Source organism: Vicugna pacos, chromosome 27 (genome assembly GCF_048564905.1).
Source record: "Vicugna pacos chromosome 27, VicPac4, whole genome shotgun sequence".
In the NCBI taxonomy this organism is placed as follows: Eukaryota; Metazoa; Chordata; class Mammalia; order Artiodactyla; family Camelidae; genus Vicugna; species Vicugna pacos.
This window is the reverse complement of record NC_133013.1, coordinates 28,475,122-28,502,166: the sequence shown is the minus strand read 5'-3', so window position 1 is coordinate 28,502,166 and position 27,045 is coordinate 28,475,122. Positions and strand designations below refer to the sequence as shown.

The following is a 27,045-nucleotide window of genomic DNA, read 5'->3' as shown; positions in this document are numbered from 1 at the left end:
GGGGGCGGGGGCTGTCCCGGGCTCCCGTCTCAGCTGTGCTTTCATTATTCTTCCAACTGAACTGTCTGGGACTTTGAATATCAGCCCTTGTTCCTGCTGAATTTGTGGGCTGAACCTCTTGGTTACGTTACTTATTCATCAGCCAATGGGTCACTGCACACTGCTAGACATTGATGCTCATAATGGCCCTTTCTCCTGACTTTAATTTCAGGCCCCAGAAATACCCAAACAGAAAGTCGCGCTGGCCTATGGAAGGGAACCACCAGGGAAGGGTGTTTATAAATGATTCTCTCGTGTGTGACGGTTTTCCGAAGTCCAGAAGCAGCAAAGCGGTTCGGGCCCTTTAAGAACATTTCTGTCTCGAGGGAAATGAAATTAAAAACCACGCATGCAAGCCAGCCTTGAGGTCAAAGTGTATTCAGCTGGCCCGAGCACATCTTATTTCTCTGGACAGAAAGACAGGCGGGAACAAATGGTTTATACATGGTTGGGAGTGAGGAGCCTTTGCCTGGCTGATGCCGAGGTGGGAGTGGGCGTAAGGCGGGAGGGGGCACTGCCCAGCGGAGGGGGCCGGCCACGGGGGGCTTTGCAGCCAATACGAAGAGCTTGAACTTAATTTTGAAGGCCACAGGATAGCTCTGCAAGATTTTCAGTAGAAAAGCCACAAGTTTGTGTGCTTTAGAAATACTTTCCTGGCTGTGGTAATAGCCGCAGCAGGAGGTGAGGAGGGCTCAGACGCTTGGTGAGGAAGAGAAAAGACTGGATTGCAGTGAGCTGGTGGTGGTGGCCGTGAGTGAGCGGCGGGAGGAGGGGAGGAGGGTGCCCGTGTGTGGCTTGAGGGGCTAGGTGGACGGCAGACCTGAGCGCTGGGAGGCAGCGAGCCCGGGCACGGGGACCAGAGTGGGAGGCTTACTAAGAGAGGAGTCTGGACGTGAAGCTGGGAGCGCTGGGAAGTGTCTGCTACCCTCCACCGTGAGGCCTGCAGCTGGAAAGGGACATGTACTTAAGAAGTGGCAGCCGCAGGGGCCCTGGGAGAACCCTCCTGCAGAAACCAGGCGTCTAGGTCCGGTTCTGCCCTGACTGGTGTGGACCTCGGGCAAGCCAGCTTCTTTCTCTGCCTCAGTTTCCTGCTCTGCCGAATGCTCGAGCCGGATCTTACCGGGTTCCTCAGTGGTGGGGGAGTGGCCGTGAGCCCCTGGAAACTGCGCAGAACCGTACGTGTGTCTGCTCCGGGGCGGGGCGGGTGGGCCGAGTCCCCCGAGGAGTCAAGTGACATCAGAGCTCGGGCCACACCCGCAGTTGGAGCCCTGCTGGCACGCAGTGCTCTCCAAAGGCGCCAGCGGGGAGGAAGATGGCAGGTGGCGGCAGGCGAAAGGGGCTGGGGGAGGGGGCACAGGAGCGATGGCGGGATTAGAGGCGGTGGCGCCGCGGGGGAGGGCCGAGGAGGGAGGGCGCCCGGAGCCTCGAGAGGGTGACGCGCTGCCGAGCTGGGGTGGCCGCCGCTGCTGCTCCGCCGGCTCCGGGTCCTTTCGGCCCCTGCAGGGCAAGTGGCGGCGCTGCTGTCGCGCCCGCTCCGCCGCGGTCCTAGCGCCGCTGGCTTCGCGCTCCGCAAGCCCCCGCCGTCGGAGCGACCGCGGCCACCACCGGCCGCCACCGGCCGCCACCGCGTCCGCGCTCGGGGCGGCGCCAGCCTCCGCCCACCCGCCGCCGGGCTGGGGAGACTGCCTGAGCGCGCGGGCCGGTGGTCGCCGAGGAGGAGCCAGGGCCCAGCTTCCCGACACCCCAGGCCTCGTGGTGGGGTCTGGCCGTGGGCATCTCTTACACTAGCGTCTCCCACCTCCAGGGTATTTTCAAAAGACGTAATTCCAGGTTGATGGGTGAAATGTTAAAGCGACAGCAGGAACTTCTGGGCTTAGACTGTCCCCGATACCAGAGTTCGCAAATGGTAATGACAGAAACGGCCAGGCTTTAAAGTGCCAATCTCAGTGAAGGCGCGGTCCCCAGGGGATGGAGGAGCAGGTGCTGTGAGAGCTGCTGAAGACGTCTGCTGGTTAGTAACCTAGCAGCCGAGAAACCCGCAGGTCTGGATGCAGGTCTGGCGGGCAGCTTGCTTAGCTCGCGTGATGCCCCAGATCCTGACTCGGGGTGGAAGCCGGACCTGCAGGCGACTCAGCAGGCTTTCCTCCCTGGCACGTCCCGTTGATGGGACCCTCTTTGCCTTCCTGCATAAACATCACTATCAGGGCTGTTCCTCTGCCCTCCATCAATGTGCAGCCTGTGGACAGCGTCTGGGGAAGCAGTGATCCCGGTTGTGTAGTTTGAGTTCAGGCTTCTGGAGAAAAGGGGTGAGGTGACTGCAGGGTTTACAAAGCACCTGCGAAACCCTGCTCACGCCTAGTTCGTAACCCTCATCATTTTACCAACAAACTCAGGAGAGTAGGAGGGCGTGGCTGTGTGTGCCCGTGTGTGTGGAAGTAACCTTGTAAATGGGGGCGGCATCGGAGAAGGAGATCCGAGAGTGTGCACCTTCGAGCAGACAGCAGAAATGTTTTAGGAGCTGGAATTCCAGGTTTAAAGGCTTCGGCCCCAACGACGTCCCTGTTTTTGTGGAGAGACAAAGCAGGTGGTTCAAGCTGTTTTGTTGTTGTTTCGTGAGGGGTGGGGAATAATTTTTGTTCAGTCTTTCCTAGTGACCAAACTTTAATTTTTAAGAATAATGCCTTAAATGGAGCCATTCTGAGTCTGAGGGGTCGCCAGAGGAGTGGAGTTCTGTGCTGCTCGCGTGTTAAAAGTCTGCTCACCTGTGGGGCAGAGGGAATGCTTATTAAATGCCTGTTTTCAGACATCCGTCCATTTTCCTCTCTGCGTTACGGTCAAACAGTGTGGCTTGAAAGTGTTGCTCTGTGTCTGCTGGGCTGTGAAGATCGTTTGAAAAGCTCTTACAACATTGAGATGCAGAATGTAAAAAATTTAAATATTTTTTTGAGGCAGTGAAAACAGTGGAAAGTTTGTAATCTTGAAAGCGCAGGTGGAGAGTTTCCTGAATGAGGAAAGAAAGTTTTGATCTCCTTTTCTGTTTGGTGGGCAGTGTGCTAGAGGCTCTCCAAGGCTGGTTTAAAAAATGTTTCCATTAACTATCTTTATTTTTTTATTATTATTATTTTTTTCCTATGTTTATTTAAAATAAGCATTTGAGGGAAGTTACCAAGCCAGCTCTTTTCCTCAAAAGTAACTCGTTCTTCTTCGGAACAGCACACGTTAGTCCCCAGGACTTTTACTCAGCATACCCTGATGGTGACTTCACATAAAAGATCTTTAAGTGAGACTGAGACCTGTGTAGGTAATAAAATATTACCGAAGTCTACAAAAGTAATTTAAACTAATTTTGCATGTTCTCTTTCACGGCAGAGAACAGGGCTGGTTCTGCTGTTTTTTTAAAATGAAGAAATGATTTTTTGATAGGTGTTTAGTCTTTCTTCCCTCCCTGCTGATCCTCGGACGGAAATCATTCTTTATATTTGATGGACTGGTTTTTAAAGAATTTTATCAACAAGTGTGCAAGAGTTATACAAAACTGTATATTTAGCGTGGAGTAGTTTAAATACGAGGTCTCAAAGTCTGAAAAACAACAAAGGAAACTGGATTTGGAAAGCAGGGTCTGGACTTGCTTGTCAAATTCTGAAGCTACGAAGAATAAAGACTTTGACTTTGGATTACAAAACCCCATTTATGATTTTAAAAATATACTGGAAATAAAATGGTTAAACGAAGAAGAAGAGGAAGGGGAAGGGGAAGGGGAAGGTAGGAGATGTGTGCCAGGGGTGAGGTGAGTCTCAAGCAGCCAGTTCCTGGAAGGCTGAGGCCGAGGCCTGGGTCGCAGGCTGCCCGCACGTCCCTTGGTAGGCGTGTCTTCATGCCCCCCGGGGGGCTCCCACACCTGTGAAGTCACCTGTGAGCAGCACTGAAGCGCCTCCCTGCACCTGGAGCTTTGGAAGAGCCTCCTAGCCCCCTGGTCAGCCCAGACGTGGGGCCTCCAAGCCCTTCCTTCTCTTATCCACCCTGCAAGCTCTTGCTCATCCTTCAGAGCCCACAGGCCACCCTCCAGGAAGCCCCTGAACAGTTTCTCATCAGAACGGGGTTCCTCCTTACAGCCTCTTTTCCGCCTGTCTCGGGCTGTGGGTCATCGGCACCCCCCTTCCACCTCTGCCCCGGGAGCCTTTTCGGCAGGGACTGTGTCCTCTGCACTGCAGTGTCCCCGCGTGCCACTCCCTGTGATTGGCACTTACTTTGTGCTCGACAAAGTTTCTTTAGCCATCGAGACTTGAGAATGATCCTCAGCGAGGCGGCTCCTGACTCTGACCTGCAGCCCTTTGCTGGGGCAAGCGTGTGTGCTGGCGGTGGGGGGAGCGATTGGGGGTGACGTCTGGTCTCCCCTGGGACTTGCTGGAGGGACAGTGGCGCAGCCAGCCCCCGCCGTGCCTGGTGCCATCTGCAGCATCTCCACAGGCTCCCAGGATGAGGGAGGTGAAGCAGGAGGCCTGGGACAGTGCTTCTGGGGCTCACACATGGAATGGAAAGAAAAACCGGTGTCTGGAGCGCTCTGGGGCCAGCCTAAGGCCGGCCAGACCCTTTATAAAAAGGGTTGCATGTGTTGTGCTGCACGATCCTGGCCGGCAGGCATGGTGGTGCCCATTTTACAGATGTGGGAAGTGGAGGTGAGCGTTGCCCTCACCCCAGGTCACCATGTGGTTCCCTCCGGCACCGCGCCCCCCAGGGCGAGAGCCCGCGTGGCGATTCTCTGGGACGGCAGCCGTGGTCAGGGCCTCCCCGCACAGTCTACCCGCACCTACCCCTCCCACACATCCCATTTGAAAGTCCAGCCAACATCCACTTCCCTCATGGCTTCCACGCCCTGGTTGGGCCTGACCCACTGTCTTCACACAGCGCAGGACTCGCTCCCAGCCGGCGGGCGGGCGGGTGGGGAGCGCCTGGCAAGCAGGCCATTTGCTCTGGGAGATCAGCTCCTCCTTGGGGGCAGAACGGGGACTGGGACGTCGCCACGGAAACCACCACAGCCTGGCGAGGGGAGCGTTGAGGTGGCCCGAGGAATTTAGCAGTGGACCTGCGACCTCAGGAGAGAGGCCAGCAGGCTGAGGACGAGGGCAGGCCCTGTGACCGGGCTGCAGGAAGGCTGGCCCGAGCCCCAGGGCCTCGCCGCAGGAGGCTGGCCGCCGGGGCACCCCCAGATGGGCCGTCGGAGCCAAACCGACAGCCTCCCTGATCGTGGGAACGTGGGCTGCGGAGTCACCGGCGGCTGGACACGGCCCACCGCGCCCACGGCTGGGAGCGGGAGGGCACTCCCAGCTGGGCCTCGGGACGCCCGAGTTACTGGGCTCAGTGGGCCCCTGCTTAGGCTTGGCCGCCCTCGCGTCCAGGGCCGGTGCAGGTGCGTCAGATCTTTGTCACACTTGAGGGTGTCGTTCGGGCCAGGCACGCAGCCTTGTGGATGGGACGGCGGCCCAGAGGTCAGAGCCCTGGACTTTGGCAAAAGGCAAGCATGGTTCTCACTCAGGGCGAGTAACTTCATGTCAACTTTCGTCTCAGCTACATCGTGGGGGTGAACGGGGAAGATCCTTCACATGCTGCCCAGCACACAGTAGGGCCTCGCGCAGGAGCTGCCCTGCTCCAGGCCTTCCCCGCAGACGGGACGGGTCCCTGGTGTCACCTGTGGCCAGGGCCCCTCCTCAGAGGTCGAGGAGTGGGCAGGTCGCAGCCACACACCCCGGGCCTGTCTGGGGTCCCATCTGCACCTTGGGCGGTGGGCAGAGGGAGCCTGGCCCTGGGGCACACAGGCCTCCTCGCCCCCTGGGCACCAGGAGCTCCTGCTGAGAGCCAACCCGCCCGGGTGCTGTGCAAGCCGAGGATGGAAGCCGCGACCCTCTGGCTGGGACAAGTGTCCACAGGAAATCTTCCCGCTCATCTCGCCCACATTGCAGCTCAGAGACATGGTCACAGGGCACTGCCCCGGCTGGGCCTGCCGGAGGAGCCAGCGGGCCTCCGGTGTACACCCAGGTGATGCACCTGTGACCACAGGTGTTCTCCAAACTGTCTGTGGAGGACGGTCCTCCTCCTCCACGCGAGCTCTTTGCACACTTGGCTAATCATTGTCAGGCATTGGCCAATCGGGGGAGGAACCTCTCTGTAGGAAACTGGACTCAGCCCAGGACCCAACACCAGTGGGCACCCAGGGAAGACTCGAGGGGATTCACTGAGCTGGTCACATCTCTGGGGATTAAAGAAAAGAACGTGAAGCAGAATCTGGTTACATGGGCCCACCAGGTGCTTGGAGGGGCCGCACTCATGCACACACACACCACAGAGTTATTTCCCATGACGGGAGAAGAACGCTGCAGCAACAGAAGACCCAGGCTCATCTCTGACAGGCCCAGCCTGGGCAAGGTGCTCACACACGGCCCACGGCAGGCTGATGGCAGGGCCTCACCGCCATCATCTTCTGTTTCCCCAGGCCGTTTCACTGGACCCGTGTCCTCCCTTCCCCATCCTACGCCCAGCCCACTCCTGGCACCTGCTACCCCTGCCCCTGGCTCCTGGTGCTGTGCCGAAGCTCCTCAGGTGGATGGGGGTTGCGCGCGGCAGAGGGAAGAGCCGGAGCGAGGACCCCGCGGCACAGGGAGCCAGCGATGTGCGCACCACCTGGAGAGCGGAACTCAGAGAGGGCAGCGCTCCCACAGGCAGGGGTGGGGAAGCAGGGCTGGTGCGGGGATGGGATTCCAGCTTCATGACGTTTTTTCGGGATTTGGAACTGGCCACACCATCTGGGGCAACTTGCTAGTCCTCAGGCGGGTGAGTCTCAGCTCCCACGTGACCCAGGAAGACCCTGGAGTCACCAAGAATATGAGCTTGCTGGGGTGTGGGAAGCGGGGCACATGAGAGAACCCATCTTCCTGCCTCCTAGATCAGGGCACCAAGGAAGACTTCCTGGAGGAGGTGGACCTAGTGTGGGGCCTGGCAAAGACTAGGCTTCCCAGGGCACTGTAGGCCCACCTTCCCCAAATTGCTTGGCCACTCCTCATGGAGAGGAGGAGCCCTTCTCCTCCCCAAGAGAGCTGGCTTGCGAGCCTGGACAAGCTCTCCCGATCTGGGTCGGGGGTAACGCAGGAGGTCACACGCAGCATCCTCCTGGGCGGATCTAAGCTGTCACCAGGAATGACTAATCTGTTAGGCCCAAGCTTGATGTGTCTCCACGGGGTGGTCCTGGCCAGAGGCAGGCGTCAGTGGGCACTGGGGGAAACAGGAGGAGAAGGAGCTCCCTGGCGTGACCTGAGAGATTACCTTGCGTCCAGGCCTCAGAAGCCCGAGGGAAAGAGTGTGAAGACAGCCTTGCTGGCTCGTGGGTCTAGAGCAATCTCATAGTTTGCCACAGAGCCTGGTCCTTGTGGACCCAGCAGTTGGTGCAGTTAGACTTTAACACACACACACACACACACACACACACACACACACACACACTGCTGATCTGGACCCACCATTCTCAGATTTACACTGGAACACAAAGGGCCTGTTGGAACAGAGCTTCTGATTCAGGGGGGCTGGGTGGGGCCCAGGGGTCTGCACTTCAGACTGGTTCCCAGGTGCTGCTGCTGGTCTGTGGGCCTCACTTTGAGGGGCAGTGGCCTGGCTCACTTCCTCGTCGTGCCCTGGGCAGTGGCCTGCTCAGAGGGCAGCCCGCTCAGCCAGGTCATTTCTGAGTCGTTTCTGGGACCGTCTTTGGTGCTCAAAGCCCTCGTGTGGGGGGAGTGAAGGGGTACAGAGTTCTCATCTTCTCCGGCTGGGCCAGGAGATGGCAGGGGCTCACGGTGGGTCTCCTGTGAGTCAGGGGCCATGACGGAGCCACCTGAGAGTGGAGCTTTCTGACTCCTTGGGGCTTGAGGACACATGGGGACAGGGTTGGGGAGGAGACCTTGGTCCCCAATTTCTTGCCTAGAACGCTGGCAGGTAGTACTTAGGAACAGGCTAAGGAGCCTGGAGACCCTGTTAATAAATGGAGAGATGGGAGTGTGGGAAGATGTGTGCGTGTGCACATGTGTGTGCCCACGCACAGCTAGAAAACCATCACAGAAGAAGGACTCAGGATGTGCTTATAACCTTGGGCAAGTCTCTTCTCCTTTCTGAGCGTCAGCTTCCTCATCTGGAAAAATCAAATGAGTTGGATTCGATGGTTCCTTCTGAGAGAAAGAGAGAGGAGGGGGAGAGAGGGCGTCCTGGTAACAAGGCCATCATCTGATTAGCGCCCAATTTAAAGCAGTGAAGAGACATCTGAACTTTTGCACGGCTGCGCAATTACCGGGCACAGTCAGAGCTGGCTCTCGGTCTGCGGGGAGCAGCCCATCCATCAGGGTGTCATCAGCCTCCTCGCCACACTCTGGAGACCCTGAGCGTGAATAACATTGCCCAGAGGAAGCTTGTGACGCAAGACGAAAGCAGCTCCGTGGGGGTCCTCAGAAGTGATTTCCTTGAGCCGCCACCAGGCTTGGGAGAGAGTGGTCCCCAGGGGTTCTGGGAAGGCTGACAGAAGGCTGGCCCATCTTCCTTCCCCACCGGCCAGCAGGGCTCTGCCCACTGGCACCAGTCCAACTGCAGAATTCTTCTGAGAGGCTGGCAAAGAAAACAAAGGCCCTGAGAGAGGAAGGGAAGACCCCAGACGGCGCCTGGGCTGTGGAGGCTCTGGGGCGCACACGCAGGTGTTGGGGGCAGCCTGGACTCGAGTCCCGGCTCTGCCTTCACAAGCTGTGTGACCCTGGATGGGGCCCTTAGCCTCTCAGAGTCCCACTTTTTTAATCTGTAAAGACCTCTTTGGCTGGTCCTGGGGATTAGCTAAAATGACTGAAATGAAAGCATTTTGGAGGAACAAAAAATGGAATCCACTGAAACCTTCAACTGTGCTGTGTTGTGGACGAAAGCTGCTTAACTGAGAGCGGCGTGTGGGATCTGGGACTCGCATTTGCGTCTCAGCTACTTACTGTGTGACCTTTGGAAACTCACTTAACCTCTCTGAACCTTGGTGTCATGGGTAAAATGGGAGTATTTATGGTATTTCCCCTGTAAGTTTAATGGAATGAAAATTAAAAGAGCGCGTGTGCCCAGTGCCTGGCTCATAATCAGCCTGAGTTGCGCTTCTCATATTCCCCGGGTGTCCTCATCCCAGGGCGGGTGGCACTGTCGTTACCAGCAGGTGTGTGTCACCATGCTGCCCGGGGCAGCCCGGGCCAGGCTGTGGGGCATGGCCAAGCCCTGGTGACCCACAGCAGCCCGCCCGCCCAGTGGTTAGCTCAGGAAAGCCTCAAATTATACAATTTATGAAACCCAATCCAGTTTTCCGACTGGAACGTGTGATTAGAGAGATTACACATTCGCTGTTGCAATTATGGTAATGTTGATGTGTGGACAGATAGCTGGCAGCAGGGCTGTTCTGAGCCGTCTATTTATAGGTTGAAGATTCTTGCTATCTCAAGGCAGACATATGGGCCATAAAGGCAGGCGACAAAAGCAGGAGGGGGAGCGAACCTCCCTCGAAATAAAAAGGCGCGCCAGGGCGCCGCCGTTGGGGCTGGGCCGGCTCACGGAAACCAGGTAGTGCTCACAAAGCAGAGATGAGGTCTGGTCCTAATAAAGCGCATTGGAACAAATGGTGGAATAATGACTTAATAAATCCAAATACAAATATTTTGTTCCGCCTCCAAAATGAACAGCCCTGGCACCCGCCGGCCCGGGCCGGGCGGGGGCGGCGCCGCAGCGTGGCTGTGCTCCGCGCTCCCTCAGCATGCTCGAAGATTTTAATTTTTAGCCTTCTGCTAAATTACACGGGCTGTCAGTCAACTGTGGGAGATATTTTGAGTAGGGAGATTTATACAAACACAAGAGCACACTTGGAAGGCTCAGCACAATATCTTTTACACCGGCCGGGATGCAAATCATAGGTTGTTCAGAGCCTGAATTACAGCTCTTTCGGAAATAGACTGCAGAGAAATCGCTCACCGGGAGGAAGCCGGTGGTGCTCCCGGTGCCCCTCCCCGACCCCAGCGTTAATCAGAGAAGCTCTTTGGTTGTCCTTTTTGGCATCTTTTCCATCACCTCCCACCCCGACTCCAGTATCTAAACCAGGAGCTGCAAACCCAGGGCCCACGGGCCAAACTGGATCCACAGGTGTGTGTGTTTTGACTGGCTCAAGGATAATGGCCCAAAAGCAGGTCCAGCTTTAAAAATTAGTTGCAAATACTTTTACATCAAGAGATTGCTCATAACACTCGCATGTCCGGCTTCTCTCAGTAGATAGAAAACGAGCCGGACGTGCCATGTGTGCCTTGCGGCTGGAGCTGAGGCTGCCCGCTGCCTCTAGGCGAGTGTGGCCTCGCCAGGTGTGCACTGTCCTGTCCCCATGGTCCCCACTCCACCCACTTCATTTATGGCTCCTGTCTGGTCTCAAAGGCAGTGAATTTTTGACCCCCCTGGTATCAGTTTATCCCTTTTTTGGGTCATTGGAGTCTGGGCTCAGGAAATGCAGCTGAAAATAATATATGCTTGAATCAGTAATTCTCAAACCTGCGCCCATTAAACCAGAAAAATGTGAACAATATAATATCTAAAAATATTAATGTGAAATGAGTGTTACACACACACACGAGAGAGAGAGAGGGAGGGGGGAGATTATCAGCGATCCTGACTTGGGAAGGGCTTTCCTTTATTCCATCCCGACCTGTTTGATCTGTTCCAATAGATGGTGGTTATTATACTTAACTTGTTCTTATGTTCTTAACTTGACAAATTAGAAGTTGGCAACTTCATGTCACTCCCCTGTATGTTGTGGGTCTGTGAAATCCCGAAGACTAGGTAATCCTTGTCCAAACTGTCACGTCACTGTGGATTCTCAGAAGGCACCTATCCAGCATGCGTACGTCCATGTGTATATAACCATTTGTGTGTCCTTCCCTCCCCCGTCCATTCACACAGGTTTATCCATCCTACCACACACTTGTTCAACTGTCCGTACGTACATGCAGACATCTGCTTGTCCTTCCATCCATATCCATCCATCATCCATCCATCCATCCACCCAGCTACCCCATCCACAGAGCCCTCGCGTCTGCCAGTCTGCACTCTCCTAGTGGATGTCCAGCAAAACCTGCTGTTCTTTGGTCCGGCATGGCTGTCAGAGAGGTTCTTCCTGTGAAACTCGGTGACCTCGCGAGAGCACATGAACCTGTGATTTCCAGCCATCGGTGCATCCGGGCTCTGCAAACATTTGAACCTCACTCTCTCCTCAGCTCCTTGAAGAAACCCGACCCTCCCTCCCCGAGCTGCCTCCCTCAGCAGGGACCACCAGTCCTGTCTTCTGGAAAAGTTCCCTGGACTCCTTCCACCAGCCCTCCTACAGTGGGAATTGCAGGCCTTCTTTTTGGTCCGGCTCCCTGTTTTTCCTCAATATGGTGCTTCCCCACGGGCGCCGAGCAGCTCAGAGTTGGGGGGCTCTCTGCTCGTTCACTGTGGGTCCGCTCCTGTGGCCTCATTTGGGGTCCTCTGTCCTCATCCCACTGGTCCCCCAAGCCTCCACGTCATTCTCACACCTGCCACTAGTTCCCCGTGCGAACCTCACAGCGACCACGGGGCCAGCTGGAAGGGGGCATCCTGAGGTTCTTTTCCTGCTAGAAAGGGTGCAGTGTGTCTCCTCCTGCTGAACATTGTCTCCCGCCGCTCGCCGGGGCGGGGCGCGGGGCGCGGGCTTTCCTCCGGGCGCGAGGAGGTCTCCCTCCGCCCGCTGGCCGGCAGGGCACTGCCCGGCAGTCTCCCACTGGCACGCCATGACTTTGGGGGCCTTCCTCCCGGCGAGAACCGCCACGCCCCTGGGGGTGGAGACGGAGGATGCCGCACTGTTCTCTGTTCTGGTTATTGATGCCACACACGGGGAAATGGAGGTTTAAGGTGGAGGCTCAGTAGGAGGCAAAAGGGAGCCACCAGGAGGGCCCCAGCCCTGGGCTGGGGTGGGGAAAGGGACACAATGGGGGCGCAGGGTTAGACGGAACGCCTCAGCCTTGCATGAGCTCCGGCGGGGCTCCCTCCATGCTCAGTGGATCCTGCGGCTTTGGTGCCGACTGCAGCCTCGGGGGCTCCTGGAGGTTTGCCTTCCTTGCGGTGCCCTCAGCGCCTTCGCGTCTCCTGCACCCTCTCTGAGCCTCACCCAGGCCCGGACACCTGGGTTCTCTCTCCCGTGTTCCCTGTCTGGGACCAGATGCTCCATGCAGCTCGTGAAACAGACTTGGCCCTCTTCCTACCAGAGGCTGCACTCTGAGACGGCACGGCACGGGGTGGCCGTGGTGGGAAGGACTTTTGTGCGGTGGGAGAGGCAGCTGGGGGTTAGTGGGAGGGCAAGGGCTATGTGCCTGGACCAGGAACACCTCCCTTCCTAGGAGGTAGGAGGAGGGCGCGGAGGAGCCAGCGTGGCGTTGAGGACGCATCGATGGGGGTGTTGCAGGCACAGACTGGGCTATGCCGTGTGGTCTGAGTGGAACTCGGGGATGGGGGAGGCACACGGTCACATGGAGGAGGGCGGCGGGAAGCGTGGCTGTGCGGCGGCAGCCGTGGGTAGCCTGCACGAGTACGCAGGGTCACAGCGACCACGGCTCCCACGTCCCCGGCGCTTCCTGCGCGTTGGGCGCGGAACTGACTGCGTCGTCTCAGCCCGCCCGCTGCGCCTTCAGAGCGACGGACACACTTTCCTGTTTCCTTGGGAATCCTCACAGCCCCCACCGGCCCCACAAGCTCCTGCTGAGGACAGCTCTGTCTGCGCTGTTTTCTTCCTCCAACTCTCTCCTGAGAAGGATGGATGCTTTATCTAAAAGCTGTTTTGTTTTATTGTTTTCTGCCGTAACGGGGGCACTGGGGGTCGAACCCAGAACCTCGCGCACGCCAACCGCGCGCCCTACCGCTGAGCTACAGCCCCCACCCTCCCCGAAGGGCGGATTCTTATTGGAAGGAAGACGGGGCGGGGGCGAGGCTGGGGGAGTGCTCCCCGCTTGTGCTGGGGGGCGGGCTGCAGGGCAGCTGGGGGGACGGCAGGACCGAGGAGCGGAGGCGGGGAGGGGCTGCAAAAGTTTTACGAATTACGGGAGCGTTTCCAGTGCAAGCGGAATTGCTCGTGGGTTATTTCTGACTGCTAGGCATGGCCGGGCCACGCGGGTCCTGGTTTGTATGAAGTTTATGTAGGTATAATTTCCCTTTGCCGATGAGGGACATAAAGCTGAGCACAGTTACATAATCAAGGCTGTGCCGCCGGGAGTGGCGGGGCCAAGACTTCGCTCCCTGCCTCCGATGGCGCTCTTGCTCGCCAGGCCGTGTGTCCCGGGGCCTGACTTGTGGCCATTTAGAAGTGGAAAGGACAGGGACCATCCTGCCCAGTTGTTTGGTTGGTACAGAAACTGAGGATCAGAGAAGGGGGGCGGTGGCCCAAAGTGAGACACGGAGGAGCCGTTGGATGGGAAGCTCGGCCGCCTGCCCCCGAAGAGCCTGAGCCTCTCCCTTCACGGAGCACTCACAGTGAGGAAGTCACCGCTCAGAGCTTTCCGGCCGCCGGCTCTTCAATCCCTCACCGTCCCCGCTTTGTAGACGAAGAAACAAGGAAACTCGCCTGCTCTCGTGTGCCTCAGAGAGAGCAAAGCTGGACTTTGAAGCCAGGCCCGTGACTCAACCTGACGCCCTCGGCAGCCCTTTCCCCGTAACCTGCCTTCGTGCTGCTGGGTGCTGAGACGATGGGATGCTCTGGTTCCCCAGTTTCAATGTCTTAAGCAAAATTATACTCTGTTCATAGCCGGGTCAAACATCGAGGTCGAACAAGAGAAGCTTTTTTCATACAAAATCTGATACTGTTTGCGGCCGATGTCAGGGAGGAGAGACAGGGAGCTTGGGGCGTGGACACGGGGCCCTGCTGAGGAGGTCTCTGCGCCAACAGTGCAGAGCTGAGCAGAGCGAGGCCTCCAGGGGCCTTTGTTCCTCCCTCTCACTGGGATCAAGCTGACAAACACAGGCCTCCTCTGAGGTGACGTTACCTGGGGCTGCTTTACTCTGGGGACACCGGACACCAACCCTCACCACGTATGGCCACCTGGGGATGCACACACATGTTGTATTTATTGAATACTAAGTACCATGTGCAAACTACCACCTAGGCATGTCTGTACCCATCACACATAGGCAGTCCATTGCCTCGTCCCTGAAAGATGTTACAACCCAGCAGGCCATGTGGATGAGCTCACCGGGGACTTTGGGGTAAGGTGGGAACAGTATGTACCTTCACAGAGAGGTATATGGGCAGGGGAGAGGGGGACTCAGAGGACCTAGTTTTCCTACCTGGCTGAGAAATCTGGAGTGCTTCCTGGAGGAGGTGAGGTTTCAGGAGGGCTTTAGAAAAACAGGAATTTAGAATAGCAGGAGATGGAACGAAGTGGATAGTCTAGATCCAGGGATTCTACATTTATGGGTATATTTCTTCCTACAAAATATCCCCTTTTCTATCTCCTAGTTAAAACCCCATCAACCAAATTCCTTCAAGTGCTTTTGTTGTCCTAAGTTCTCTGATTATTTTCCCCGTTTGCCTAAGTTTATTGTTGATTCCTCATGAAATAAATCATAATTGCCTACTGTCACAACATGAGGACCACTTGACAGGCATCCACCCGGAGCTACTGTCACTGCCTGTCAGCCAGCTGGCTCTGGGGCTGGGGGAGGGGAGGGAAAGAGCCCAGCAGCCAGACTCAGGGTCCCAAGGCCCCACACCATCCCCCGTAATGAGGCAGGACGGCCCCTTCCCAGGCATGCCCAGCAGCAGGGGAAGACACCCGTGCCACAGGGGGGCATTTAAGAACTCCCACTCCTTAAAAAAAAAAAAAGATCTTTGAACAGCCCCAGTTTTCATCCTCCTTCTGGGCAATTGGCAGTTTGTAAGTCACCATCACCAGATGACAAATTGTTACAGGGAATGATCAATATATTTTTCAGTAGAGCTGGCATTTGGGGAAAACAGCTGACATACAAAGAGACAGTCCTGGAAGCATTAATGCTCAGAGGCTACCGATTAATCGATACGTAAATATTTCCTGAGTGCTGATGTGGATAAGAGGCAACCGGTGCAGCGGCTGACAGGGCCAGCTATGGACTCAGACGGGGTCTGGGTTTGAATCTTGGATCCACTGCAGGCAAGATACTGGGCAGGCTCCGTAACCACCGCACGCCTCAGCCTCCTCGTCTGTAACGTGTAGGCTGGCTTCAGGATTAAACCAGATGACACGCTTACCCCTTCACGCGCGTCTGAGAGCTCCTGGCGCGTGACGTGTGCTCAGGACGTGCTTCCGCTGAGGCTGGTGCCACTGTACCCGGGCCCCCAGCGGAGTTCAAGACATAACATGGTTCCTGGTTCGCAAAAGTCTAAAACTGAGCTGGAGAGACCAAACACCAACATCACAGAAGATGGTCAAAAGCCCCACGCTGGAGGTGGCTGGTCCTGACTGTGGGCGCACCGGAAGGTTCAAAAGCAGCTGCTCATTCCAGGTGGCTGGGGAAGGGAAGCTTCTGGAGAAAACAGAGACTGACCAAGTGGACCTTAAAGGGTCCCCTGAGTATCTGCTCCAGGTGGGTGTCTCCAGAATACCTTCAAGGGAGGTGTGCTTTATCTCCACCTTACCCACGAGGGATCTGAGACTTAGAAAGGTCAAGCCAGATAGTTAAGGAAACAGCGGGCTGCGGGTCACCCGGCTCGTCAGGTGTCCAGGGTCCCCCGGCTCGTCAGGTGTCCAGGGTCCCCAGGGCTGGGTGTGCAGCGTGCGGCAGCGCAAGGCACCCAGATCAAAAGTCATCCTCAAGCCTTCCCTTTCTCTACCGAGTCAAGCCATCGTCTCTCCAGTCTGCAATGGACAGAATATTGAAATTTCCAATAAAGACAGGAATTGAAGCAACCAAAATGTCCGTTAGTAGGGGAAAGGGTAGAGGAAACCCAGGTAGTGGGACAGTATTCAGGGCTAAAAGGAAATGGCTCCCAAGCCAGGAAGAGACAGGGAGGAACCTTGAGTGCCTATTACCAGGTGAAAAAGTAAATCGGAGAGGCTACATTATCGTATGATTCTGACTAAGTGACATTCTAGGAGAGGCAAAGCATGGAGACAGCAGAAAGCGCGGAGGTTGCCAGGGGTCGGGGGAGAATGCAGGGATGAACGGGGGGGGGGGCACCGAGGAGTTTCAGGGCCGTGAAACTGCTTTACGTGAAAATACAGTGGTGGATACGGGTCATTATCCATTTGTCAAAACCCACAGAGTGTCAAGTTTCGAGAGTGACCCACCACGTGAACCAGGGACTTCAGCTTCACGCGCGAGTTCCAGCAGCGGTCCGTGGGTTGTAGCCCCCGTGCCGCCCCGCGGGGATCCACTGCGGAGACGGTGCAGGGGTGGGGCGGCCGGGGCACGGGCCTTAGACCTGCCGCTCACTTTGTCAGTCTAAAACTGCTCTGAAAACTTAAGTCGATTGAAAACATCAAAATTAAAGCAAAATTCAAGGATGAACAAAATACGATTTAAAATAAAGACAGGACCTGGAGGCGGGGGTGAGGCTGAGGGCAGTGAGCCATCGTTTTCAGGGCTGTGCGCCTTCAGGCTCGGATTCTGCCCTCTCTGAGCTGGAGGGGTCTTTAGCGGTCTCCTGGTGTGATCCTTGTGTCCTACTGGTGGGGAAACTGGGTCACTCCGTGAGGTGTGGCGGGCAGAGGGTGGGCCTGGGACAGAGCTCTGGGCGCGCCCCCAGCCCAGTGATCTTCGGGGGCTGCGCTCCTTGCTGCAGGCGGTGGCTCAGCGTCCTGTGCACGCCGTGTGGCCGGGAGAAGGACGGAGGCGGCTGGATCCTAAAGGGCTCCCGGTGCCGTGGGAGCTGACCTCTGGATCTCACCGAGGGCTGGGAGCCTGGTTTATGAGGGGCCTCAGACTGTCACATAGTTGACGGAGAAACGGACGTCCCCAGGTAAAGCACAGGCGGTGGGTGGTTCCTGACATCTGCCTGAGCTCTGCCCAAGCCAGACGCCCGCGCTCCTGGGAGCAGTCCCAGAAACGCTGCTTCTTTCCCCCAGGCTTGCTCCCTGTGCCCCCGGGGCCTGACGTGCCAAGGATGCTCCCCACTTGAAGCTCACTGAGGGCGCTCTTACAGCAGACAACTTGTCTCAAGTGGGCCTTCGGGCTTCCCTGGGCTTGTGTGCGTTTCCCCTCCCCCCGGGCCTTCCGAGCTGGCTCCCAGTGCCTCGACGCCCCCCATTCTTCACATGCAGCCGCGGAAATGGGGGGGACTCAGGGAGGGGGGTCAGGACACACAATGAGGCGCCACCAGCCTGCCTCTCGCCCAGAGTCGCCCTTGGAGCTGGAGAAGTTGGGCCCAGGGTGGAGGGCTGGTTCAGCACGAACTTCTGCAAGCGCTCAGGCCTCTGTTCTCTCCTCTGAGGTGAGGGTTGGCTCCCTGGGGACACAGGGAAGGCTCAGCCAATGGCCACAGCTAAGGTGGAGGAGGGGCAGAGGGCCAGAAAGCTCAGGGACAGGGCTGCGGCTAGACTCCGACAGCACAGTCAGGACAGAAATCAGATTGGAGCAGAAGGCCCCAAATCGGCAAAGCGAGTGTGGATTCTGAAGATCTCAGGGATGTCCAAGGAGGGGAGGGCCCAGGGCCCAGGGAGGGGGAGAAGGCGGAACCAGGACCTCCCCTCGAGAGAGGACCTGGATGCTCCCTGGCTTTGCAGACGACAGATGATGCTAGAGGTAAAGAGCCAGGGATGGAGATGAGCGTAAGGCAGGAGGGGAGGGCGGGGGGAAGGGCGGCTGAAGGCTGCTCTGAGGGGAGGCGCGTGGGCCCTGATGCGGGAGCCAGGCTCTCACTCGAGCCCAGGCCCTGGGCTTCCCTGGCCCCCAGCCGCGAGGCTCTGCTGCTCAGGACAGTCTCCCTGAAGCCCCCTCTCATATTTGCTCCAGTCCGCCTTGTTGCTGACTCAGGGGTGGGGGGCCCCGCCCTTGGAGCTATGATTCCGCACCGTTTGCCCGGCGTCTCCCAGCGCGGGCATCACACCACTGAGCGTGCTGGCTCGGAGTGTGTGGGACTCAGAGGTGGTCCCGTTGTCAGGACAGAGGGGTGGAGGGAGGGGTGAGCTGAGAGGCTGGGCTTGAGGTCAGAGAGGTCTGGGCCCAGCGGCCTGTGTGACCTAACCCCGCCCCTCCCAACCTTGGCTTCCATGAAGGGATTTCCTTTTGTCCATGAATGGGCTAAAGCAGATTTTGTTTTAAAATATAAAATCTACAGAGACTAACATGACTGAGAACATCACAGTAAGACAGGCCCTGCCACGTGGGGCCATATGTGTTCCAGCACCTTCTCCCTCCCCTTCCAGAGGGGTGGAGGGTCCCTTGCAACCCCCTCAACCCGCCCCAGTTAAAGGTCCCCGCCTCCCTCCTCGCAGGTGGCTGTTAGGCTGATCCTGTGACACCCCCCCCCCACCCCAGCTCTGACAGCCAGAGGTCCTCGGAAGACTGCGTCTCTTCAGCTCTTATAGAGGCTGGGCCCTCGCTGGGCCCTCGCTGGGCCCAGTGGAACCGGGTGCTGATATGAGACCCAGGGGACGTGGTCTCCATCCTCAGGGGGCAGCCAGGCATGATGGACGAGTTTCTGGGCTGGACGCTTTCCCTGGGAGCCCCCGTGCCCACAGCCTCTGAGACTGTTGGCCCGCATGTGCAGAAGTAGCAGTGGCCCCGGGCCCCAGCGGGTCTCCTGGCTCTCAGGCCACAGCAGCCTGTGCGCTGTCTGGGTTCTCACTCCCTGGGGCGTGTCAGGGTCAGGGGGAGAAGGTGTGGGGGGTGTGTGCATGTGCCTGAACGGAGGAGAGGGAAGAGACAGGAGGGGGCTGGTCTTTGAATCCATGATTATCATATTGAAGAAGCAGCCACACCCTCGCTGGGAAGGGGTGCGGCTAACCTTTAGCCAGCTGGGCACGTGGAGGGGAGACTGTGTGTTGATCAGTGCAGGGAGCGGCCCCTCTCCCTGCTTCCAAGGGGAGCCTATGCTGAAAAGAAGATAGGGTGTGGCTTTGGCATCAGAGAGACCTGGGTTTGAATCCTAGGTTCTGCCACTGAGCAGCCCTGTGACCTTGCGGAAGTGGCTCCCTCCTGTCCGGCCTCAGCTGCTCTACCTGTAAAGCAGGGTCAGTCCTGCCGACCTCCTGCAGTTGTGGATATTTAAGTATCCAGCTTTGATCCTCGGCAAAGTCCCCGCGAATGCTCCGCTCTATCCCTGAGCTTAGCAAGGAGGACTGAGTGAGGGGCTGTGGATGCTCTTGGAGCTGGAACCTCAAAAAAAAGTTGCCAAGTCTATCCCTGGGTCTGGGCTGGGGAGCCCCCAGCCGGAAGCACAGACAGTCAGTGTCCCTCGGTCCAGGTGTCCCTCCTTCCTGCAAGGCTCTGGGTTTATTTGCCAGAGGGATGTATAGTCTCGTTTGCCACTGCCTGCTCCCCCTGCCTGACACATGGCCCCTCTCCCAAAAGGGGAGAAGGTTGGATTCGGAAGCAGGGAAGTCCAGCTGGAGAAACGATCCATTAGGCAGATGAAGAGACATTTTCCTTCCCTGCTGTTGAGGCTGCCCGCCCCAGACAACACGCTCGTTACAGTTATATCTCATTCAGCTCACCTAGAGAATAAAATCAGAAACCGAGTCATCTCCCTAGAGCCTAGTTGCATCAATCTGACTTACACCAGACGGGCCAGACCGAGTGAGATTTCCATAGAATTAGGCTGTGTCCCCAGGGGCTGCCTTGAAGCTACCCAGCATTTCAGGAAACTGCCAGGCACCCCTTTGCATAATTTATCAATTACATACAATCCAATTCATTGCAGACGGGAGGCAGGAGGCGATGGCCTGGGACAGAAGGGGGCCCGGGGAGCAGCACGTGTTGGGAGAGGAAATCCCAATTTTAATCTCCTCCTCAATGCTGATTGGATGAACGAGCTCAGACGAGCCCTCCCCCTCCTGGGCCCCGCTTTCCTCAGCCACTCAGACCAGGGCCGCCAACTGTCCTCTAGGCAGTTCTAGAATTTGTTTGAAAGCTGAAATTCCACACTGGTAGAATCTGAACACCGTGGTGGGTGGAGAAAGGCGTTCCAAGCTTGGGACCTGCCTGGCGGTGTTGGAACGCTGAGAGGCCAAGCTTGGCACAAGGGCTGCAGGTGCCCAGACGGCCGAGCGGCTTTCTCACTTACGGCGCTGCCCTTGCATCAGTCTATCCCGCTAACTGCTCCCGTATTCGACCTCAGTGGCTGTTCGCAGCCCCCTGGGGAGGAGGTGGGGCTGCCACGAGCAATCCCGCTTACTGACGGGAGCCCAGGGCCCCCAAGGTCGAGCGTCATCCGTCCAGTGCCTTCTCCTCCCCGTACCCTTCCCTCCTCTGGGCCCCCTCTGCCCCAGAGCGTGTTTTCAAGGTATTACTGAAGGATAGTTGTTACAGCCGTCTACCTGCCGACCCGGAGGTGGAGAACAGGGCTGTTTCTCCTGATTTCCCAGGCCCTCAGTCAAAGCCCTGGCGCCAGCACGGGTGCTCGGTGGAGTTGCTGGATGAGGGAGCAAACCAGCCTTGAAGACCAGAATGAGACGGCTCGGTAATGCCTGACTCCCGGCCAGTGCTCCTTGCTCGGGGTCTGGCAAGCCTTTTCCTTGCCCCTGAGTTCTGCGCCATGGCTGAAGGCACGTCTGCAGGCTCAGCTGGACCCTGTTCCTGAGCCGACACAGCAAGGACGGGAGGCCTTTTGCCAGCCTCAGCCCCACCATCTTGAAGGCCCACGTTCGCTGCAGGACTGTTGTCCGCATGGGGCACCTTGCCTTGAAGAAGCTGATCCAACCCCCCTGATGGGGCAGGTGCTGTCAGTTTGAGAAGAGACACCGAGGCTCAGAGCGGCTGCACACCTACACACCGATCCCCAGCTGAGGCGGGAGAGCCCCAGGATCTGGCCCGCCTCCTGGCCAGCCCCTCGTTTCCACGCCTTCCCTGGAGCCGTGGCTTCACTCCGCTGTCCTCTGTGTGGTCGAAGCGCACCGCTCTCCCTGCCATACTGGCCGGACCGTAGGGATTAAAGGCAAGCAGGGCAGGGGCCGCCAGCCCACTTTAAGGATGAGAAGACTCAGGGAGGCAGAGTGACTCACACAAGGCAGAGCTGGGCTCCGACTACGCTCCAGGTGCAGGATGGAGGCTCAGACAGGCGGGGCACTGTTTTTTGTCTTTGTTTTGTTTTGTTTTTTGTTTCTGTTTATGTAAAAGGGCTGAAAAGAATATACAAGGGTTCCCATCAGCAGAAGGGTCACGAGGACGAGGTTTCCTGCCCGAGCAGGGGGCCGGCGGGCCGCGGGGGCTGAAGGCAGCTCTGCCCTGCCCAAATACTAATTACGTGCCTGCAAATACCGCCTGGAAGAATGGAACCTGGTACAGCCTCACTGCGCTCCTGGGGCAGGGCCGCTGGGTCGGAGGGAGGGCGTAGCCACAGGGGTCTCTCTGGTGTCTCAGGACCAGCGCGTCGGAAAGATCAGGGAGGGTTCGCGGAGGGAGGAGCTGGGCCAGCCCCCAGCCGCTGCTGGGACGCCCCCGCGAGAAGGCTCTGGAAGCATCCGCAGAGCTGCTTCTGTTCTGGTCCCCGAGCGCACTGTTGGGCAGCGTGTGCGGCCTCGGCGGCCCACGTGCACAGGGGCCTCCGGGCTGGGCCTCGCGGGGCGGCGCCAGCCCCGCTTCGAGATGTCTTCCGGGTAAGTGTTTGCTGCTTCTGTCTGGAAGCAAAGCCCTCAGCCGCTGTTTCTCCAGCCTCCATGAAAAGTAAAGCCAGGAAGCCAGGCGGTGGGTGATTACGGGGTTCAGCTTGCTTATTAAGAGCCCACAGAGGATTATCGCAGGGCTTCTAGCGAGGCCCACAGAGGCCTGGGCGCGGGCCGCATCCCGGCTCTGGGCACTGCTCTCTGACAGCACTGTCTCCTCCAGGCAGGAGGGCTCGGCCCGGCTGGCGGGGGGGCACCGCCGCTCCCAACCCTCAGGACGGTCACAGGAGCCAGCGGGGGCACAGCCCTTTGTGAACTGCGCCTGTGGGGCAGGGGGAGTGGGATGCAGGGCGAGAGAAAGGCCCACCCTTTAGTACTGAGCTCGGGTTTTTACAGCTGTGTCCTTGGAGAGGGAGCCCACTTAGGCACGGTATTAAAACAGTGTCAGGCGGGGCCAGCAAGCCTGCCTGTCGCCTGTTCTTATAAATAAAGTTTTATTGGGCACAGTCACACCCGTGCCCCCCCGGGCTGCCCGGGGCTGAGCAGCTGGGCAGAGACTCCCGGACCCCACGGAGCCTGAGCTGTTTCCTCTCTGGCCCTCTACAAAGTTTGCCCACCCCGCGGTGGCAGAAAGGCTACGAACTTCAGAGCTGCTAAATATGGGTTGAAATGCCGCTTTTTTTTTGAACACTTTTTTTTTTTGCGTTATAGGAGTTTTACAATGTTGTGTCAATTTCCAGCGTAGAGCACGATTTTTCAGTTACACATGAACATGCGTATATTCATCGTCACATTTTTTTCGCTGTGAGCTTGAAGTGCTGCTTTGACTTTCGCTCTGTGTGATTTTGGACAGGTTGCGTCCCCTCTGAACCTCACTCTTTCCATCTGTGAAAGGGGGATGGTCATCTGCTTAACGCAGGCTTATTCACATCGCGTTTCCTCTGGATCAGGCGCGGTTCTAAGCACTTTGCAAGCGTTAACCCATTTAATGCTCCCCACAACTCTGAGAGGTAATCTGACCGCGCCCATCCCACGGTGGGGGAGGGAGACCCAGAGGGCTTACGTGACTGACCCGGGAGCCCGCAGGGCTGGGGTTCCAAGCACAGGCCACGTGGCTGCGGTGGCTGCGTTCTCAGTGGGCCACCGCGAAGGTGGGGGAGGCCTGGTGAGCAGAAGCCAGCCCGGGGGCCGGGGTGTGCGCGTGTCAGCTCACCGGCCCCTCATCCTCTCCGCCAGATTCTTCTGCTTCCCACTTCTGCCTAGAGTGAGGGTCCTGGCCCCTCTGAGTGGCAGCTTCTGTGGTCATCACGTCCCCTCCTGCCGTCGCCAAAGTCCAATGTCACAAACGCCGCCGTGGTTTCCCCGCACGCCCCCCCCCGCTGCCGCCCCCCTCCCACTGCTTGGGTAATAATAACATATCATGATCTGCCTCAGATGCACACCCGCTGTGTGTGATTATTTATGGAGAAATGGACAGATGGTTCCTGCTTGGACCGTTTTCACGGCGGCCGCACCTATCACTTAGCACCCCCTTCCCCTCATCTAATAACACTGTCCACTTTAGATCCTGGGGCCTTGATTTATTAGGTAATTTGTTTCTTCTCTGTGGCTTGGGCCTGCCTGTCATCAATATAATAGAATGATGGAAGCACAAGCCGTAGACACCAGACATTCAAAACTAGGCAAATATTACCCATTTCAGCTCCTTGTCCAGCCACAGCCAATCGTCTGCTAGTTGGGGGAGACGAGGAAGATTACAGAGGGGCACCCGAGCCTGACTTCCCACAAAGCGGCTCTTTAAAGGGCCGGTCGCTCTGTTGGTACATGTTTCCAGGAAAACGCCCAGGAAAATGCAGACACACACAAGCACAGCAAAGGACTCTAAGCCCCCGTCCAAAGAGACTGAAGATGCTGACGATGGAAAAGGACTGAACTGGAAGCCGGGAGGCCTGGCTTCCCCCCCCGGCTTTGCCACGCCTACTGGGGATCCAGGCAAGTCCCCTCATCCTGCTGGACCTGATTTGCCTCATTTGTCAGACGAGGAGGTGGATCAGAAGGGCTCCAAGTGCCCTCCAGCCTTAACATGCTGTGGTGTGGCCAAGGTTACAAAGAACGTCAGAGGTGGAGCTGAGACCGAACTTTGCCGTTTGATTCCAAGGCTGGTGTGTCCACACGCTACCGTGGATCATAACTGTAATCAGCAACGATCGGGCTCTTCACCATCAGTAGCCTTATCACAACCACTGAAATACTGTCACCAATAAATGATCTCTAATTGCATCAGCCAGAGAATCATCAACGCCATTCTCTCCGCAAGCATCTCCCCGCTGCCACCACCACTGCCGCCACCAGCGTGCCTATTCACGGACTGTCTCCTCCGTGCCAGGTCTCACAGGCAGGGTGTCATTTCGTCCTCACTGCAATCCTAGGAAACAGGCCGCGTTACAATCACCCTCATTTAATGGCTGAGGCAGCAGAGGCTCAAAGCGGCACACGGCAGTGAATGCCAGGCTTTGGATTTGAACTGGGGTCTCTTTGGCTCCAAAATGAGCTTTCAGCCACCGTGCTGCATGTCACCAGCATCGTTGTCACACGTGCTCTCACCAGCGTCAGCACCACCGAGTCACCCAGCATCGTCCTTGTAATCACGCCCAGGAGCATCACCAGAGTCAGCATGGCTGCTGATGTGGACCCTCCCCAGTACCAGAAGTGACAGCGCCAACTCCATTACTGCCAGTGCCGCTTTAACATAAATGCCACCGTCAATCACTAGCAATGTTGTCATTGTCACTGTCATCAGGCAGTCCATACCAATGTCAAAAACGAGACGGGTCAGTCCTATCAGAAGTGTCTTAGGAGGCATCAGGAGCACCTTAATCAGCACCACAGGAAGGAGAGACACCTGGGCAATCCCTGCCCTCACCATCCACGCGGCTTCGCTGATACTGCCGAAAGCACGGTCAACGTCTCCAACAGCTTCCCCACCAGTATCGTCGTCCTCGGGTCACCGCCATCGTCCCAGTATAAGCAAACAAAAAGCACCACTCCAGTCACGTGAGCCTCACAGACAGCGGTCCACCTGCCGTCGCTGCCGCCGAAACCTGCTGGGCGCCAGCTCACGAGTCGCGCTGCGTGAGGTCTCTGTCCCTGGTGCGCTTCGCTGTCCGGTGGGAGGTGTGGGACGCGGCTCCCACAGCCCGGGCCGGCGTTGCCAGGGTCCTCAGGAAGCTGGACCCTCCAGGTCTCCGTCGGTGGGTACTCCTGTTTCAGAAACTCGAGGCTGTTGGGTATCCTTAAGTCCCACCCGCCCTTCCAAGCCCAATTATTCCCCAGGTTCCCAGTGGGATTCTGTCTCCTGCTTCCTTTGCTTCCTCGCTTCTATCGCACATCGTTTCAATCTCGATTATAGCAGTTATGGCGCATCTTTCATCCAAGCGTTTGTGTGTCCGTCTCCTTCCCTAGCCTGTGAGTGCCTGGAGGTGGGGCCTGGCTTTTTCCCTACTCCTCGCAGGTTTTACACCAGATGTTCTCAACGTACGTGTTTGGGGAGTTAAAGGGGACTGTCAGCTGGTCCACAGAATCCCGTGATGAAGTGTCAAGGCCGTCAGACGGAAAACCAAGGCATCTGGAATTCAGTCCAGAGTGTCCCTAACTAACTGTGCAACCTTGGGTCACCCCACCCCGACCTCCCGACCCCCAGCTTCCTGCCTCCACCTCCAAACCCAAGTTACCTTGTTTCCACATCCCAGCTCTGCGGCTCCGCCTTCCAAGCACAGTCCCAGCCGTCCTTTCCTCACCCTCCCCCGTGCTCCTCCCAGCACAGACCCCACGGCACTCGCCTGCACCGCTGTAGTCAGCCCTCATTGCTCTTTCTGCTCCCACGTGACCCCCATGTGGGGACCAGAGTGCACTTTTAAAGGCAAGGATCAGTTCCCGTGAGTCCCTTCCTCCACCACGTGGCTTCGTCCTTCCCTTAAAATAACATCCCGACCGCTCCTGCGGCCTGCAGGGGTTCCAGTCCGACCCCGCCGCCCTCTCCCCCCTCCCCTCGTGCATCACTCCCTCACCAGGATGCACTGCTCGTGGGGTCTTGAAAATCCCGACTTTGTTGCTGATGCGAGGCCTTCAGTCTTGCTGGCTCCTCTACCGAGAAAGTGTCTTCCCCGGACCCCCACGTGGCTGGTTCTGCCACATCATTCAGTTCTCCAGTCAAGCGCCCTCTTCTCAGAGAGGGTTCTCGCGAGTACACTCTGTGAAGTCGTCCCCTCCAGCAGGCACTCTCCTCTCGTGAGATCCTCCCACCCGACAAATAGTTACTGACTGTCGGCTCCTGCGGTTTCCAGCTTCAGCTCTACTGATGCTCGGGGCTGGGTTGTTCTGCGCTGTGGGGTGGGGTGGGGGGCTGTCCCATGCATTGTAAGACACTCAGCAGCGTCCCTGACTTATATTCACTAGACGCCAGTAGCACCCTTCCCAGTCCTGACAACTAAAAATGCCCCCAGACATTGTCAAATGTCCCCTGGGGGCAAAAATCACCCCTGGTTGGGAGCCACGCTCTTCTGAAAGCTTGGGACACATCAGTGACGGAAGCAGATCCCACCGTCGGCACGCCCCTCCCCCAGCCTGCCAGCCTTAGTGGGAGGAGACAGACGTGAATGTAATAAAGAGGTAAGCTGTGTGTGTTCTAGAAGGTGACAGGTGCTCTGGGAAAAGGAACCGCACGTCGAGGGTGCTGGAGGGGGTGCAACTTTAAATAGGGCTGTCAGGGTGAGCTTCGTCCAAAAGGCGCTTTATATCGAGTGCTGTTTTGTGTTTAGTCATGACCTGAACTTGCATCACAGCCTTGTTCACTTGTTTATAATCTGACTTCCCCCCAGGAAGTAAGCTCTGCGGGGGCAGACAATGTTTCCGTCCTGTTCAGCATTTCGCGCCCAGTACCAGGACAGCGCTGGACCCAGAGTCCTACTCAGTAGAGGTGAGGGTCGCTCTCAGGAGGGGGAACTGGAGGTAAAAGCGAGCTCGGCAGGCAGCGTCCAGCCCGGCCCTTGTGTGGACAGACGCCCCTCACCTTCACCTTCCGCCCACAGGCGACCCTGAGAGCGAGCTTGGAGCCCTGGAGAAGGGGCAGAGGGGTCCCGTGAGGAGCTGCCGAGGAAGGGAAGGGAGAGCTGGG

The 27,045-nt window shown here is 57.5% G+C and overlaps 2 long non-coding RNA genes and 1 pseudogene across 2 annotated transcripts; 1 reads left to right on the top strand and 2 right to left on the bottom strand.

Annotated features, from left to right (window-relative positions):
* Window positions 1–401: 401 nt before the first annotated feature.
* On the bottom strand, window positions 402–1,619 carry LOC140689851 (uncharacterized). The gene is made up of 2 exons (XR_012064994.1): window positions 1,160–1,619; window positions 402–985 (listed from the first exon to the last, which is right to left on the bottom strand). It is a non-coding gene; the product is annotated as an uncharacterized lncRNA (long non-coding RNA).
* A 179-nt stretch (window positions 1,620–1,798) lies between these two features.
* On the top strand, window positions 1,799–2,303 carry LOC116285786 (dehydrodolichyl diphosphate synthase complex subunit Nus1 pseudogene; annotated as a pseudogene).
* A 20,227-nt stretch (window positions 2,304–22,530) lies between these two features.
* Window positions 22,531–23,198, bottom strand: LOC140689627 (uncharacterized). The gene is made up of 2 exons (XR_012064667.1): window positions 22,945–23,198; window positions 22,531–22,757 (listed from the first exon to the last, which is right to left on the bottom strand). It is a non-coding gene; the product is annotated as an uncharacterized lncRNA (long non-coding RNA).
* Window positions 23,199–27,045: the final 3,847 nt, after the last annotated feature.